This window comes from Balaenoptera physalus, assembly GCF_965194825.1.
Source record: "Balaenoptera physalus genome assembly, chromosome: 4".
Classification (NCBI taxonomy): Eukaryota; Metazoa; Chordata; class Mammalia; order Artiodactyla; family Balaenopteridae; genus Balaenoptera; species Balaenoptera physalus.
The window spans coordinates 119,871,200-119,890,211 of NC_138891.1; the positions used below are offsets into that span (position 1 = coordinate 119,871,200).

General features: G+C 40.3%; 1 protein-coding gene across 7 annotated transcripts in view; it reads right to left on the reverse strand.

The window, feature by feature from the left end:
- The window catches only part of LOC309660083 (uncharacterized protein), a gene marked incomplete at its 5' end in the record, with an annotated part of 664,039 nt that overhangs the window by 602,685 nt on the left and 42,342 nt on the right, over positions 1–19,012 (reverse strand). The window contains one exon of one of the 7 annotated variants that reach the window (XR_014263122.1): positions 6,707–8,360. The exons of the other annotated variants lie outside the window; for them this stretch is intronic. Of the gene's footprint in view, positions 1–6,706; positions 8,361–19,012 lie in introns of those variants that run through there. 7 annotated transcript variants of the gene reach the window in all.

A 19,012-nucleotide genomic window follows, 5' to 3' on the forward strand; every position in this document is an offset into this window, starting at 1 on the left:
TCTCTTCAGATCCTTTCAACCTAAAACATTATTTCTCAGTCTTTGCTGTGCTTACCAGTTTTTAAAGAGTACAGGCATCACATTCTATAGGCTTATGCTCACAGTGTGTCTCAGGACCAGGTCATATATCTTTGACAGGAATACCATGGAAACCATGGTGTGCTTTTCTCAGTGAATCTCATCAGGGTTTTCAAACTTAGCAAAGAAAAAACAAAAACGAAAGCAAGTACTAAGTCTGAGAAATTTCTAAACAGTACAAGAAAGACAATGAAGCCAGAGTTTACTATTGTAAAGAACTGGGAAGAGTCAGCGACTTTACCCTACTTGCAACCAACAAATTAGCCTGCCAGTTTCATGGACACCAGCAAAAGACACCAGACTCCTTTGTCAGAGGCAAAGGATTTTATTACTCACATAACAGCAAGCAGCATGAGTTTCATGGTCACTGTGGCCACCTTGCCCTTCAAGTCTCATGGGGGTGACAAAGAGTGGCCTAGGTGGGGGCTGCACATGCAGTGGGTTTCAATCACAGCTGAGAAACTCTGAGTTTGGGGAACCCCAGTCTTTTATAATAGACTGAAAGCAAACATACATGACCTTTGCCCCAGAGAAAGACATTATCATACTGAACAGTAAACAAACCTGTCCTCCACCCTGGAGGGAAACACTAGTGCTGTCTTCCAAGGCTGCTCACTACACGTACATCCTTGAAATGAAATGATCATCTCAAACACTAGCTGCCAGTGCCTCTGTTCATAAGATGTGCAGAAATGCAAAAGACCCATGGAGAAAAATCCAGAGCCAACCGCTATGTGACTCACTTCTCAAAACGGTTACACAGTCATAATGAAGGGAACGTTGGGTATTGACTTAACCCAAAATCGTGACTTAAATATATCGGGAATGGGGAGGAATGGAACTGTGTGTTGAGGAAGGCAGAATGACATAAAAGATAGTAAATCCTAATATTCTGTAGTGGAAATAATTAGATAACATCTAAAACGGAAAACCAAGAAAGAGAAGGAAAAGTATGTTATTTTTTTATAAAGGAGAAATAACCAAAATGTGGAATATGATATTGTCTCCCAGGTATAGTCTTCATGGGATGGGGAAGTTGGAGCAAGTAACTGGTTTTTTTTTTCATCATAATAAGCTAATTGACATTTTAAACTATGTACATGATTATTTTCATAAAAATTAAAACATAATTTAAAAAGAAAGAGAGAGATTCTGGGGCACAAGAGTTTTATTATAACTATTAGATTATGGCTTGAGGAAATTTAATCTGCCTTAAATATCTCTAAGGATGTAATAGGACATAATAGGTCATGAAGTTGGCCCCCTTATCTTAACCAGATATTCACTGAAGGTCTATAGGACAACCCCCCAGGCCTGGTAGGGATAACTGGATTTCCACTCTAGCACTCTTTGGGCTCAGTGATTGTGTGCCCTCTTCAAAGGACACAGGGAGAGAGAAAATGACCTCATTGCTGGTATGGTGTCTGTAATCATCTCTACCAGCTGCTCTGGGCTGTATTCACAACAAAGGAAACTTGACTTCTGCAGCCCCTCAGGCTGTTAACGCTCAGGAGCCCATTCATCTGTGCTCAGCCACGTGGATGAGGGCAGGGGTGGACGGGAATAAAGAAGGAAGCTAAGATGCTGGAATTTTATAAAGAGTCAAGTGTTATGCTATCTCACTTAATTTTTTCTTCCACCTATAGGTCATTGTACTGAAAAAAAAAAAAATCTAAAATTACAGAAGTGTATAAAGTAGAAAGTGGAAGCTCCCAGGCCCATGACTAGGAAGGAAGGAATCAAGAAAGAGGAAGACAGAGAATGCAGGGCTGACAGGACTCCACCAGATGATATAATCCCAGAATGACAGCTGTGCCCTGGCACAGATGACAACCAGTTCTAACTCCAGTTGGTCAAAAGCCCCTACAAGAAATTTCTTCAGGTACAATGTAATGTCTGGAATACCTCAGATAATTAGCAAAGACGTGTTGAGTGGTTTCCAAACTGGGGCATGCGGACGGTGAGAGTGAACATCATTTATTACACTGGGATGATGGTCACAGTGGTATGAACAAAAGAATACTCAAGGAGAAAAAGGTAATCATGATCTACTACACGGCAAACCTGCGAATATTCCTTACAGTAATGTGAACACTGAATACTAACCCAAACAAAATGGCAACATAGTTGTGTGGAAAGATGAGTTCATGGAAAAGGTACACAGGTGTGGTGGGAATTGGGAGAAGAAAAAGAACTAAATCCTTATCCCAAACAGTGAGAAACTGACAGATAACACATAAAAGCTGAAAAATCAAGAGGTTTCTCCAAATAAGCATGTTATTTAGAGACACAAAGGTAAATACAAAATTCAGAAGTTAAAATGAGTGAATATAGGTTCTTCCTCTTGGGAGAAAAAGATGGGCAAGGAAGAAATAGAGGATTGCTGCTTTTCAAAATTATTTGACTCTTTACACTTCATACATTTATATCTTTGATATAAATAAAAAGTTAAAAGAAGAGAGAGAGAACAAGAAAAGAAAGATGGAAGAGAAGAACGAAGGGCAAGAGGGAGAGAGTAACATAATTACTTTTCACCTGGTAGAACTAAAAATATTAATAGAAACGTCAAGTCCAAACTACATTCAACTGGATTTTCCAAGGTATATTTATTTTGTTTTGGTGGGTTGCAGGCAAAGGGGTGGGCAAATGCTATACAAGCAATGATACTCAATATTCACAGGCATAAAAAAATTAGGGCAAACTGAGATGGTGCTGCAGCATGCCTTGGAAATATATATTCAGAAATGAGTTATTCAGCAGCATTTGTTTTCAAAGCCATGAACAGTGGGGTTTTTTGGGTTTTGTTTTGTTTTGTTTTGTTTTAATGTTCTGAGCTGAGTTTTCAGCTACCAGTAGACGTTATTGAGCAATCTGGGAAAGGAAATTGTGAAAATAAAGGAAAAAAAAATCCATCTACCCACACCTTGTCTTTCTTTGCTATGTTCTTGCAGTTGCTAGTACTTCAGCCTAACAGATATTGCCTTTTATGAAGACACCCACTGCTTGATTGCAATTTGATTTTCAGAAATCTTAACCAACATGTTCTGATTAGCACTAAAGAAAATGTGGTGTAGATGATGCCTTCTCATCACTGACTCACCCTTTTCAAGAGTTTAGGAGAAGACTATTTTTTAATTTCCACCAATGGTATGTTTTGTGCAAAGCCCTGTATGAAGGTTATTATCAGATGCTGCTTCCTGGTAGATGTACATCCTTGGGGTCCCAAAACCCTCTGTTACAGGTCCACATTTTCTCACCTTCTCTGAGAGCATTTACTTATAAAGCCATGAAAAATTGATAGGTACAAAGAACCTCGGTTAGCACCAATTCTTAATAAGGATGTCCATAGCACTATTTTTTATAGGACTACTTTATAAAACATTTACTAATGCAACTCAAATCCTTGAACTCAAAAATAGAAAAACAACTTAACTTAATGTCAACAATTACTGCAGACAGACAGTGGGCTGTTCAGAGAGCCAGCCCCTGTTCCTGCTAGCACAGTGGAACTAGCATGGTAGGACAGGAAAAGAAGACACATCCTGGACTGAATTCTTACTCCATGAGTACCTAGCTATGTAATTTTTGAGATATTCAACCACTCTGAATGTCAGTGTCTTTATCTGTAAAATAAAGAAGGTAAGGCCTTCTCTACATATGCCCTACCGCAGTAAAGGAGGACACTCAACATATACTAGAGCTCCCTTTCCTCTAATTTCTTGGGGCACGGGAAAGAGTGTGCCGCATCCTGCCTCCTTTTCCTTTTACAGGATCAGGTTGCACACTCCCTCCCCTTATTTGGGATATGAGAAGAAAGTGAAGAAATTAGCCTATGAAAGACCACCTTTCAATTCACATTTGATTTGAAAAATCAGATCAACCCCTGGGTTCTGCTCTTTCACTTTTGAGTCTGGACTTTGTTAATCACTGGCGGAGAATTTTTTCTAGTGACATTAATGGCATTGTCAAATCAAAGGCTAGCTAGGGGCAACTGGATTGTTTTCCTGGGGAAGGGTCTCTTAACGGAGACTGCATGATAATAACTCATTGGTGTCCCTTTTCAGGAAAGCTGGCAAAAAAGGCAGTGAAGAAAAACCATAAACCATATAAGAGACATGGAATGGGGAGAATAAAATTTTTCTCATAAAGTAGCAGAAGATTATAATCAGGAATTCCTCATCTTTTCTCCTTGGGTATTAGCTATAGTGTGATCTTGCACTTGTGTCAAATAGAATAAAGAAAAACCTAGGACCTGGAAAAATGTTAGAGCTCCTTAGAAGATATAACCCCAACTTACAGCCAAGGAAACTGTTCACAGAAGTCAAGAGCCTTGTTCAACATAGTACAGTTTTTTTAAGTGGATTCCACTTCTATCCATGCACTTTCCTCTTTAGCTTCTGTATGCAAGTGTATATGAAAACTGTATTTTTGTGTGCTGTAGATTTATGTCACTGTACTGTTCTGCTTTTTAGGAACTAGCTAATATGCTTTACAATTATTTTAAGGAACTCTCACAAAAGTCATGCTTTCTATTTAGGTGAGACAGTTTAAGGGGTGAGTGTAATAGGAGAGGCTGGGTGCTTTGAGAATCCAAATAGAAAGTAAGAAAATTGTCTGACACCTTGTTGTTAACTCTAGAAACAAAAAATGAGACTGCTGCTTCCCTGCTTTGTATTGTTCTTAGGTTCTTCTCTGAATGCAGAAGTGTCAGAGAGGCTTCGCTAAAACCCAGAAAGCTGCTATGCAACCTACATGTGAAATTCTTTCTCCATACCTTGAATCCTGAGGATCTATAATCCCGCTATTTAAGAAACAAACATGCTGTGTCCAGAGGAAGGAAAATATAACAGCAGACACCCGAATCCATCGTCAATCTAGTTTTCCAGCTTGTCATGTCTCCTTGAATACTTGTGAGGAAACCTCACAAATGGAACTGATTTACCATAAAATGTGCCTGTTTTCCATTAAATCTTGCCAGTCGCTTCACTGTGGCACTGAAGTTACCAATGTTTCATCTGTTGACCCTGCAGGGCCACCTCTTGGTCTTGTTATTTGAGAAAATGAACCGTGCATAAGAGAGGCCTTGGAGGAAGATTCACATCAGTTATTCTGCACAGTGCTTAAGCTAGAGATGTTAGCAGTTCCTTGAAGAGAGCAGCTTTAGTCAGACCCTTGGGGGAAATAGTGGGAAGTGGAACTTAGCCTGTCACATGCTTGATAGAAACATGTCAGTTGAGGCAAGCATAGGGCAGGACATAAGAAGTCTGTTTCTAGAGGCTTAGTGGAATGGGTGAAGGAGTTAGAGCCCTGTATAAGTTCCAATTAAAATTCCAGAGCTGCTAAATATCCATTGCATGACATTGATGAATTCACTTAACCTTCAAAATTCACTTAATTTATATATAGAATGGACATAATATGAGTAACTCAAGGAGTTACTACAGGAACTAAATAAAAAACATATATATATGTGTATATATATATATATGTGTGTGTATATATATGTATATATACATATATATATATATATGATGCTCCTCCCTGATGTGATCAACAGTGTGTACACAATAAATGCCAGCAATTTAATATTATGACGCTGATGGTTATTCTAATCCAAGCACTGCCCTTTGCCAGCTGTATGCCCTTGGGTGAGGAATTCTGAGTTTCATTTTCTTCCATTGGAAAATAAGGAGAATAATATTTACTTTGCAGAATTATTCTGAGGACCAGAAATGGTATGAGGAAAATATCCAGCCACAGTATCTAGCCTAGCACAGGTAGATTCTTGATAATTTGTCGTTCTCATTGTTTTCACTACCACCTATTATTTATATAGCAATCTGCTTAAGCTGTTTAAACATGAAAGAAGTCATGTTTCATATAAAGTTAACTTTTCTTGATATCATAAATTCATACACCAGCTCTTCTGATAAATATTTACTTAAGAGACAGACAAAATTTCTGTTTCCTTTTTTTTTTTTATAAATTTATTTTATTTTTGGCTGCATTGGGTCTTTGTTGCTGCATGCAGGCTTTTCTCTGGTTACGGCAAACAGGGGCTACTCTTCGTTGTGGTGTGCAGGTTTCTCATTGCAGTGGCTTCTCTTGTTGGGAGCACGGGCTCTAGGCATGCGGGCTTCAGTAGTTGTGGCACACGGGCTCAGTAGTTGTGGCTCCAGGGCTCTAGAATGCAGGCTCAGTAGTTGTGGCTCACGGGCTCTAGAGCACAGGCTCAGTAGTTGTGGTGCACGGGCTTAGCTGCTCTGCAGCATGTGGGATCTTCCCGGACCAGGGCTCGAACCCATGTCTCCTGCATTGGCAGGCGGATTCTTAACCACTGTGCCACCAGGGAAGCGCCCAAAATTTCTCTGTTTCCTAAATCCCTGTTCAAGCTCCCTTAGGCATAACCACCAAAAAGCTGTGGTTGACAAACAAACCAGTGTCCTCTACTGTGAGTTGGACTTATCAGAGCCACTTTGAAAGGGACACACGAAAACTTCCCCAGCTTATGGAGACATGCACCATCAGCAATTTGGTCAAGGCAGGAAACACAACCAGGATTAAAGTGCCCAGGGAACATTTCTTTTTTTTTTTTTTTTTTTTAACAGAGAGATGTCAGAGGAGTTAGTTAGAGTAGCAAGTATTAAATTTATTTATTTATTTATTTATGGCTGTGTTGGGTTTTTGTTTCTGTGCGAGGGCTTTCTCTAGTTGCGGCAAGTGGGGGCCACTCTTCATCGCGGTGCGTGGGCCTCTCACTACCGCGGCCTCTTTTGTTGCGGAGCACAGGCTCCAGACGCGCAGGCTCAGTAATTGTGGCTCACGGGCCCAGTTGCTCCGCGGCATGTGGGATCTTCCCAGACCAGGGCTCGAACCCGTGTCCCCTGCATTGGCAGGCAGACTCTCAACCACTGCGCCACCAGGGAAGCCCAGCCCAGGGAACATTTTATGGTCTTTGGCCTTGACCTCCAGAGTGTCTTATTGTCAAATACTGGTTTATCAGTCAAAGAAGAATCAGCTTTATTGAAGTAGCATTCTTCAGAACATGTTAGCCATCTAGCCTCACACTCCTGGACACCAGAATCTTGATTCAGTGGTCAGTTGGATCCACATGGTTACAATGCATCTTTTAAATCATGCTAAAATGCATTATTTTTAGTTGAGGGGAAAAAAAGAAGAGGATAGTTCAGAATACAGAGCTCAAAATATGGAAGAACAACACATCAGGTTGTTTTGAAGTTCTACGCTCTGCTTTTTTTTGGCTCTGCAGGGCCTGTCCCCCACCCCACCCCCCTTTCACCCTACCAATTCAACTCCCCTTGACATCTGTTGCTTAAGGATCCCTCCACCAGAGCTGAAGTTGCCCTTCTGGAGATCTCGCCAATGCTCTGGGATCCTAAAAGCCCTACTCTTGAACTTGGCCAATTTTTTCTCAACCAACCATATGTTTCAAAATAAGATTTGTCAATTAGTTGATAAAGTTGAACCTCCCCCTTGGGGAAGTTAGGTCTCTTCACCAAGAAACTTAACTGTTCTATATGTCAGGTTAGTTGTCTCAGCCTGGGTTTTCCCCCAAAAAAGTAGAGCCTGTGTGATAGTGAAAGTAATTTGCAGGCAATAATCCTAAGGCACAAGAGTAAGGACTTGGCAGAGTGCAACTGGCAAGAGAAGGATCAACCATAGTGTATTATTAACTGGTTGTCACCGTGGGCAAGGGGACCTTGCTCCTACTGAGAAGTCGTGTGGAATGTGAGTCAGAGTTGTTCACCTGAGGGATGAAAGAGCAGATGACTGCCCTGTCTCCCATCCTCCACTGGTCAAAGGTTGAGATGTTTGTTTGTTTGTTTTAATTTATTTATTTTATTTATTTATTTTTGGCTGCATTGGGTCTTCGTTGCTGCTCACAGGCTCCCTCTAGTTGCAGCGAGTGGGGGCCACTCTTTGCTGCCGTGTGCAGGCTTCTCATTGCAGTGGCTTCTCTTGTTGCGGAGCACGGGCTCTAGGCATGCGGGCTTCAGTAGTTGTGGCACGTGGGCTCAGTAGTTGTGGCTCACAGGCTCCAGAGCGCAGGCTCAGCTGTGGCGCACGGGCTTAGTTGCTCGGCAGCATGTGGGATCTTCCTGGACCAGGGCTCGAACCCGTGTCTGCTGCATTGGCAGGCAGATTCTTAACCACTGTGCCACCAGGGAAGCCCCAAGGTTGGGATGTTAGCACTGCCTCCCCTTTGGGTTTGTCCATGCAGCAGAATGGCTGGACAGCTTCCCACAGGCATCTCCCCAGGGCTGTGGCAGGGAAGCCAGACAGAAAGTAACAGTTTCACAGCACGCAGCTAAGACCAAGTGCAATCCGGTTTCACCTGCCACTGCTGGTACCCATAGCAACGGCTGGAGTAAAAAGATTTACTCTAAGATAATGTAAAACAGGGAACAGAGGTGACCTTGTTGCTCTTGTGACAGCAGGGGCATGATTCACATTAATAATACTCCTCAATATTTTATTGAAGAGTATTTTATCTCACAAACTAAACAAAACCTCATTACTTCCATTCCAAAGCCTGAATCCTGTTTTGGTGGGACACATAGTTCTTTTAACAGTTAATGTATATTCCTAAAGCTTCCCATGGAGTCATCTCACAAACTGATTTTGAATTATATAATTTAAAAGTGAATTTTTAAAAACATTCATTGAACAGTTATGCTAGATCTTTCAAAGACAGGCACAATACAAAAAGAACAAAACATGGTATCTTCCCCCAAGGAGTTTGTAAATTACTCAGGCGAGACAGGATAAGACAGATAATTTAAAAGTTTGAATGATAACTAATAAGAACCTGCTGTATAAAATAAAACCAAATAAAATAAAATTCAAATCAAAAAAAGGTTGAATGAAGTTAATGGAGAAGGAGCTATATTGAACACCTGCTGAATTCGTGGCAAATAATCAGCAGATAGTAATCAGTGCTACAGAATCCTACCCAGACATACAGAAACATGTTAGACTGATCTGACAAGGAAGGAAATAAACATGGATACAAACACACAGAAATGAAGGACAAAATAAAATTAATTTGTCTTTAATTTATCTCTGCTCCAAAGAAGAAAAGAGCTAAGTCCAGAGGCCAAAAATAAAAACTTCCCCTGGAACCTAGGGCTAAGATTTTAATACCCATGAGATAATAGAGGGTGTGGCTTCAGGGGGGTTAGAGGAGCTGGAGTTGAGCCCCCAAATAATAGTCAGAGGGCTTCCCTGGTGGCGCAGTGGTTGAGAATCTGCCTGCCAGTGCAGGGGACACGGGTTCGAGCCCTGATCTGGGAGGATCCCACATGCCGCGGAGCAGCTGGGCCCGTGAGCCACAACTACTGAGCCTGCGCGACTGGAGCCTGTGCTCCGCAACAAGAGAGGCCGCAACAGTGAGAGGCCCGCGCACCACGATGAAGAGTGGCCCCCGCTTGCCGCAACTGGAGAAAGCCCTCACACAGAAACAAAGACTCAACACAGCCAAAAATAAATAAATAAATAAAATGCAGGAATATTAAAAAAAAAAAAAAAAAAGTCAGGCTTATAAAAAAAAATAATAATAATAATAGTCAGAACGACAAAGAGCTTCTTAGCCTATGAAAAGTGGATCTAGAAAAATTATCCAACTAATTGAAGCAACAGGAAAAATCTTGCCATCTAAATACAAATTTAAACCACTTGTATAGTGCAAAATTTACAGACAGGAAATTAATATTATAACTTGTCCAGAGCAGTGAAATAGCTAGCGCTCATTTAGAAGAGCCTTATCAGATCAAAACTGATCTTTTACATTCATAACCTAGGAATCACAGAGGTCCTCAGCAAAATTCTTCACTGCAAACAGGTCACTGTAAAAAATTATAAAATGCATGAGGAAATGAACCAGCATCATGAGAATTAGCAAATGCCGCAAGCAGAAAAATTGGTCGCTTTGAAAACTGTTAAGTGGTAAAGCACTTTGAAAGAGACTCTAAATTATGTTTGTATCACTCAACTTCTGCTACATGACAGACCTCCCCAAAATTTAATGGCTTAAAACAACCAGTTCAGTTTTTTTGAGAGATATGACCTTTTTTACTCAATTTATTTAATGTAAAAAAAAACAAAACAGTTCACCATTTTTCCCACCCTCCACCTCTGGCAACCACCAATCTGTTCTCTGTATTTATGAGCTTAGTTTATGTATGTATGTATGTATGTATTTATTTGATTCCACATATAAGAGAGATCATACGGTATTTGACTTTCTCGGTCTGACTTATTTCACTTAACATAATACACTCGAGGTTCATTCCTGTTGTCTCAAATGGCAAGATTGTATTTTTTTTATGGCTGAATAATATTCCATTGTTGTGTGTGTGTGTGTGTGTGTGTGTGTGTGTGTGTGTGTGTGTGTGTGTGTGTAAATATATATATTACATTTTACTTATCCATTCATCCATTAATGGACACTTAGGTTATTTACATATCTTGGCTATTATAAATAATTTTGTAATAAACATGACAGTGCATATATCTTTCTGAATTAGTGTTTTTATTTTTTTCAGATAAATACCCAAAAGTGGAACTGCTGGATTATATGGTAGTTCTATTTTTTAATTTTTGAGGAATCTCCATACTGTTTTCCATAGTAGTTGCACCAAATTACATTCCTACCAACAGTGCACAAGGGTCCCCTTCTCTCCACACCCTTGCCAACACTTGTTTTTTCTAGTCTTTTTGACAATGCCACTCTAACAGGTGTGAGGTCATATTTCATTGTAATTCTGATTTGCATTTCTCTGATAATTAATGATGTACAGCATCTTTTCATGTACCTGTTGGCCATCTGTACATCTTCTTTGGAAAAATGTCTATTCAGATCTTTTGCCCATTTATTAATCAGATTGTTTGTTTGTTTATTTTTACTATTGAATTGTATGCATTCTTTATGTGTTTTATATATTAGCCCCTTATCAGAAAAAAATGATTTGCAAATATCTTCTCCCATTCAGTAGGATTTGTTGATGGTCTCTTTTGCCGTGCAGAGCTTTTTAGTTTGAGGTAGTCCCACTTGGTTTTTTGTTTTTGTTTGTTTGTTTGCTTGCTTTTTTTGCTTTTACTTATGATGTCAGATTCCAAAAAATTATCGCCAAGACCTATGTCAAGGAGCTTACCACCTATTTTTTTTCCAGGACTTTTATGGTTCCAGGTCTTACATTCAAGTCTTTAATCTATTTTGGGTTAATTTTGGTGTATGGTGTAAGACAGTGGTCCAGTTTTATTCTTTTGCATGTGGCTGCCCAATTTTCCCAACACCATTTATTGAGGAGACTATCTTTTCCCCAATGCGTATTCTTGGCTCCTTTGTCGTACTAATTGACCATATACGTGTGGGTTTATTTCTGGGCTCTATTCTGTTCCCTTGATCTATGTGTTTGTTTTTATGCGAATACCATATTGTTGTAATATAGTAATATAGCTTTGTAATATAGTTTGAAATCAGGGAACATGATGCCCCGAGTTTTGTTCTTCTTTCTCAAGATTGTTTTGGCTATTCAGGGTCTTTTATGGTTGCATACAAATTTTAGGATTATTTATTCTATTTCTGGTGAAAATGTCATTGGAATTTTTTTTTTTTTTGGCTGCACCATGCAGCTTGCGGGATCTTAGTTCTCTGACCAGGGATCGAACCCAGGCCCCCTGCAGTGGAAGCACTGAGTCTCAACCAGTGGACTGCTAGGGAATTCCCTGTACCATTGGAATTTTGATAGGGATTACATTAAATCTGTAGATTGCTTTGGGTAGTATGGACTTTTTTTTTTTTTAATATTTATTTATTTGTCTGTGCTGGGTCTTCACTGTGGCAGGCAGGATCTTTTAGTTGTAGCATGCGGAATCTAGTTCCCTGACCAGGGATCAAACCTGAGCCCCCTGCACTGGGAGCGTGGAATCTTAACCACTGGACCACCAGGGAAGTCCCTAGTATGGACATATTAACAATATTAATTCTTCCAGTCCATGAGCACAGAATAGCTTTCCATCTATTTGTGTCTTCTTCAATTCCTTTCATTAACATCTTGTAGTTTTCAATATACAGTGGCCTTTCACTTCCTTGGTTAAATTTATTCCTAGTTATTGTATTCTTTTTGATACAATTGTAAATGTTATTGTGTTCTTTATTTCTGATAGTTCATCATTAATGTATAGAAATGCAACAGATTTCTGTATATTGATTTTGTATCCTGCACTTTGACTGAATCCATTTATTAGTTCTAATAGTTTTTTTTGGTGGAATCTTTAGGGTTTTCTAAATGTAATACCATGTTATCTGCAAATAGTTACAGTTTTACTTCCTTCTTTTTCAACGTGGATGGCTTTTATTTCCTTTTCTTGCCTAACTGCTTTGGTAGGACTTCCAATATGATGTTGAATAAAAGTGGTGAGAGTGGGTAAACTTGTCTTTTTCCTAAATTTAGAGGAAAAGCTTTCCTCTTTTCACCATTGAGGATGATGTTAGCTATGGGTTTGTCATACATGGCCTTAATCATGTTAAGTTACATTCCTTCTATACATGCTCTGTTGAGAGTATTTTTTATATAAATGGATATTAAATTTTGTTAAATGTTTTTTCTGCATGTATTGAGATGATTATGTGCTTTTTATCCTTCATTTTATCAACGTGGTCTATCACATTGACTGATTTATGAATGTTGAACCATTTGTGAATGTTGTATTCCTGGAATGTTCCCTGGTCAGGGAACTAAGATCCCACATGCCACGGGGCAACTAAGCCCACGTGCCACAACTGCTGAGCTCGTGCGCCTCAACTAGAGCCTGCATGCCACAAACTACAGAGCCCACGCGCTCTGGAACCTGTGCACCACAACTACAGAGCCCACGCACCCTAGAGCCTGTGTGCCACAACTAGAGAAGAGAAAACCCACACGCCACAACTACAGAGAAGCCCACGCACCACAACGAAGCACCTGCGCACTGCAACAAAAGATCCCACATGCCTCAACGCAGATCCTGCATGCTGCAACTAAGACCCAATGCAGCCAAAAATAAAATTAAATAAATAAATAAATAATAAACAAATATTTTTTTTTAAAAAAAGTATGCAAACATACACAGTCCTGTGGGACTGCAGGCATATGCCCCACTAGCCACCAGAGCCAGGAAATCTGGAGGTGTCCCCTGGAGGTGTAGCAGTTGCAAAAATCAGGGCTCCAGATGAGTGTATAAGCTCTTTTCTGGATGATACTAGCGAACTGGAAGAAGGCAGAGGACAGCGCCAAGATGGCATCCACAGTCTACATTCCTTGAGAGCAGTGTCATAGGCCATTAGTGTGTGCCAAACCTGAAGCCTGCCCCCTAGGCTGAAACTCCAGGACAAGAAAAAACGCCTTCTTTGCAGAAAGACTATGTGCCTCGGTCCATTGTCTGTGCAGTGCCCTGGGGGTAGTAGTCTGCCAAGAATCATTTCTCCAATGCCACAGCCTCAATTTTGTGGTCAACAATTGGAGTGGTTCTTCTAGGCTGGGCTGAGCTGGACTGATCTCAGGTGGGCTCATTCATGTGTCCATAATCATCTTATGAATTGACTGGATCTGGCTGCTTTGTGGTGGTGTTGTCTAAGATGGATGGGATTCCTGTCTCCCCTTTCCATATGGTCTCCCATCTACAGCATGCTAGTGAGAGTTTGTTCCCATGATAATTTAAGGGTTCCAAGAAGGTAAGCAGAATTGTGGAAAACCTCTTTCACCTTCTGCCACAGTCTATTGTCCAAAGCAAGTCACAAGGTCGGTCCAGATTCAAGGGTTGGAGATATAGGCTCCATGTCTTGATGGAAGGGGAAGAATCTGTGATCATTTTTGCAATGTGCCATAAGGTAAAAAAATTTTAAATAAAAGAAGAAATAGAAACGAAAAGAGTTCAGTATTCAGAAACAACTGGCAAATTTGAAAAACAGAATCTTCCTCAAGTGTCAGAGTAGAAGACAAGGGATCCAAATACCTCATTCATCATTAGGTTCTTCCCTAAATTCACAGCCTCTATTTTCAGGATCATCCTCCAATTTCAGCCAAAGCACTGCATCTCCCATGGATACTTTTGTTTTTGAGATTTTTTTTGTCTAGAATTGATTTCCCTCCCTTTCTACCAAACTGATCAATATTTCCTTTCAAAATTCTATTTATTCCAAATATCTTTTCTTCCATGAAAAGTAATAACAATGGTAATAATATTTAATACTGGTAATATTTATGATTCCTTAGCATATGCCAGCCACTGTTCTAAATATCCCTCTTATTCCTACAACATCTCCCCAAATACCATTAAAGAGGAAAACCCAGGTCTCTCTGACTCAAAATTAATGCTCTTAATCTTCGCATTAACTACTCTCTAAAGTATTATTTCTTAGTGTCCCTAAACAGGTGTGATTTCTCTCAGTTTTGGCTTTGTATTTATCTTTAAAGCAGATTGACAGTAGCAAGTATTGGTGAAGAGGTAGAGTGATGGCAATACTCAGGCACTGCTGGTAGAGCTGTAAACTTGTACAACCACTTTGGAAGACAGTTCGCTATTCTCTCTAAGGTGAAGGTACACAAGCCCTATGACTAGAAATTCAAATACTAGGATGTACCAAATGAATTTATGCCACATACACCAAGAAACAGATCCAAGAATGTCCACAGCATTAAAGCAACAAAGACCCAATGCAACTAAAAGTAAATAATAATTTTTTAAAAAACCATAAGGAGGATGTTACCATAATAATTAGTAAAGTAGTTTCCTTCATGTGGGAGAGAAGAAGTAATAATTAAGAGGAAGCATTTGGGGACCTTCTAGGTTCCAGAAATGTCTTATTTCATAGCCTTACTGGTGGTTTCATGAGCATTCACTAAACGATAATCCATTGTACTGTACAGTTTTATTTTCTGCACATCCCTAAATGCATGTTATAATTCACAATAAAAACATTTAAAGAAAAAATAACAAAGGGATTTCATTAACTCCTATGACATGAAGGTCATAGGTAAGTAGTTTACCACTTACCTATGGCAGGTGTGTGTAAAGGAGAGAGGAAATGAAGGGGAGGATAAGTAGAGATTCTGACCACAGGATCATTCTAAGAAGCTTTGGCCAGGCCAACAGGGAGTCCTCAAGCCAAAGTCGCCCTATAGAGGAATCCTGCTTCTTGCAGGAATTGACCTGCCTTAGGGTCCCTGGCATGCTGTCATGGGTGGAGGGCAGCTTGTGGAAAGTGTGGCCTTTGGAGAAATACAATGATGGATTCAGAGGCCAGCAGCAGGGGCTATCCACAAATTACATACTCCACAGCAGGAGATCTGAGCAGCACATTTCCAAGGCTGTTGCATCTACTAAAGGGATGTAAATTGTGAAAACTCCAAACTAGCAATGCAAATAAATGACATAAAACAATTTGAATTGCAAAATTACTAACTTAATGTTATAATAATAAATGTTATATTAATAAATTTTTATGATCATTCTACTCAGGAAATTTTTGAATATTCATGAAATGGTATGGAACACTATTTTTCTACTTTGAAGACTAGGGAAATAAGACTTCATACCCACTCAAATCTACCTGAGAGTAACAACTAATAAACCAGGCGATTTCAATTCTTAAAGCCCCAAGAAGCCTGTTGAGCACTTCTATTAAAAGCATTTGGGGGACCTCCCTGGTGGTGCAGTGGTTAAGAATCTGCCTGCCAATGCAGGGGACACAGGTTTGAGCCCTGGCCCAGGAAGATCCCACATGCCACAGAGCAACCAAGCCTGTGCACCACAACTACTGAGCCTGCACTCTAGAGCCCGCGAGCCACAACTACTGAAGCCCACATGCTTAGAGCCCATGCTCCGCAACAAGAGAAGCCACCGCAGTGAGAAGCCCACGTACCGCAACAAAGAGTAGCCCCCGCTCTCCACAACTAGAGAAAGCCCGCGTGCAGCAACGAAGACCCAATGCAGCCATAAATAAATAAATAAATAAATAAATAAATAAAAAGAAGCAATGGGATAATAATAATTAAAAAAAAAAGCATTTGGCTTTGTCTTTCAGCACTCATAACCAAGGTGATAGAGAAAATTCTAGCAAGAGGGAATGTGTAATTCTTTATAGGCATCCTGGCCTAGAGTCTGAACAGTCTAGAGAAATGTAACTTTTAATTAAATGCATTTCACTTGAATTTGCCAGACTGTAACAGAAAGTAAACAAGCTATCAAGCCAATCCCATGTGATTTAATGTTGATAATAGAGTGTGAAGAGAATACCAGTTCTACCAATGCTTCCAGGGGTCCCCAGCCCCTTTGCTAGAAGCAGAGGGGGAAAAGAGCAGGCACTCACGTTTACCATTTAGAAGGTTTCTCTGAAATATTACATCCTCTCCTTGTGTTTTTCATACCATGATTCTGCTATTTGGAATTCACATTTAAGAGCAGATTAGGAACTGTCAACACATAAAGGAAATCAGTAATGGAGGAAACTGAGAAAACTGGGTGTGTGTTTGTTGGTGGCCTGGTACCTTACAATTTATATTCACAGAAACTCACTAATCCTTGGGTTATCCCATGGTTTAATGGAGACAATGTTCTTACCTCGACATTGAACCCCCCCAAGGTCTGATGAAATAAAAAGAAGAAAATTAGTTGGAAATCAGTTTGGAGGTACTTTATCATATTTCTATGTAAATATGCTGCTGCTTACTTACTGTGATGGCTCTAAATTTCTTAAGGTTGTTTTCAGAGACAATGGAGATGCCATCATTTTTAAATGTAGTTACATGTGCTATAAATAAAATGGCAGTATTCCCCTTTTCAAGTAAAAGAAGTGAAAAACTGAACCACTGAATTTGTAACCAAGTGAAACAAATCAGGATTCTTGTCCCATTAGGGAGAGAATGAGTTCATCTGCAGGTATTTTATTACACGGGAACATCTTTTTCATAACTGTGAGTATGGGAAGAAGGATGTTCACAGATGTTGGAAATCCAAAAGGGCAGCTGTGGATTGGGTGAAGCGCCTCACCCCGCACTATGGAACATGAAGGAAACTGGTCCTTCCCTCCCTACCATCATCTTCATGTCTGCCCTGGCAGCCACGGCACGAGCAACTCAGTCAGGTTCAGGCCATCTACAGCTTTTGTGCAAGACTTTGAATTTTGAATAAGTATCACAAAGAAAACAGGACAGTTAGAACCCACTCACAGTTACAGAAATAGTGACAGTTTCTGTAGCAAAGCCACAGCTTCTTAGCCAGACTTCTGTTGTGCTGCCTTCCTTTCTGACTCTCTAAAGTTGCCCTGCTTCTTGGCCTTTTGTCAAACGTTTCCCTGTCTCTCAATGATTCTTGGAACTTTCAACATACTTCTAACAAGATTTCTTTTTGCTTATGATGACTACAATAGCTGTTTTGCAATAATAGGCAACCGAACCAATGACACCAGCCAGAAATTCTAATCTCAGTGGCGATCAGGGAGCTAAGCAGGAGCGTGAGGTAAGAATTTAGTCACAGAGAGTTAAGGGAAAACAATCAGTGAGCAGACACGTTGCTTGGGGCTCTCCTGGGGCAGCTGATTACCAACGCTTCAACAGCTAATTCCCTTGCCATCAGCTGGTGAGGATGGGGGCCCCTGTGGAACCCCTGCTCTGGTAAAGTGCATCTCAGAAAATGGCTACTTTGCAATCTGCCAGGACCAAGCCAGCATGTGCCAGTCCCCATGAGAACAGACCAGAGAAAGCAGGCACTGAGGGGATGGGAACACAGGGAATGCACGTGGATCTAATCATTGGTTAAAACTCCAGAGCTGGCAAAACTTGGTAAGGTCAAGAATAGCCATGGAAGAGTCTTTCTCCACTAAGTGTTGGGGGCAGGGGAGGGGGGCAGCACCTCTTCCTTTGAAATAGAAGCAGAACTTGGAAAGATGGAGAAAGAGGCTGCAAAGTTGGCGATAGGACTATGTGAGATAAATTATATTGGTGGCTTCTATTTTCTATGTGAAGCAGGCAGCCAGGACATGTTAAGAATGAGGGAGTGAGAAAATGGACAGAGGTTTAAAGAGTAGGTAAATATTTTGAATGGTCAACATCAGGGAAAAGTATGGGAAAAAAAAAACCACTAAATGGTACTTAGGTCCGGATGAATTGAAAATAACAAACTTAAATGGATTCAGTCTAAGTACTTTTTCTCCAGCAACACCTTGCCCAGAAGTACTGGCTGTAAAAATAACGATCAGATCACTCAAAAGCTAAGAACTATTAAAAGTTAGTAGAAGGCCAAAGGGGAGAGAGAAGGAGAGAAGTAGGGTGCTGATAAGAGGGTAATAAATAGGGACGTGGAAACACAGGTTCTGGGCCAGTTCATGAAGGAAAGTGAAACTAAGAAGGAACTAACAAATGGGAAACCAGGAAAGAGGCCAGAGCTGAAAGGGTATGATGAGGTGGAAAACAGGATTAGTTGAAAGGACGGAGGTGGGACAGGTGGGAGAAGTTACAGGGGTAGAACTTCATGGGTCAAAAAACTGAATAGCAAATAAGATAATGTGACTTCAGAAATGAGTGCTGGGGAAGAATGGAGGTAAAGGTCATCAGAGTAGGGATCCACGATCCGTGATGAAAGGATGCTGGACACTACACAGGAGGATATTAAATTTACCCAGGACAATGGCGGGATTTCATAGAGAAGACACATCCGTCAGGTGTCAATTTCCTAAGTAAGTATAGCATAATGACCTAAGAGTCAGGGGATGAGTGGGGAAGAAAGCAGCAGAGCTGACATGCATGGTTCTAAGAGGAGGAATGACATAACACAATAAAGTAGAAAAGGAATGCAAAAAAAATTTTTTAACATTTTGGTTTAAAAAAATGTTTTAGTTATCATAACTGGAAGGCCAGAGGTGAAATGGGCTTCA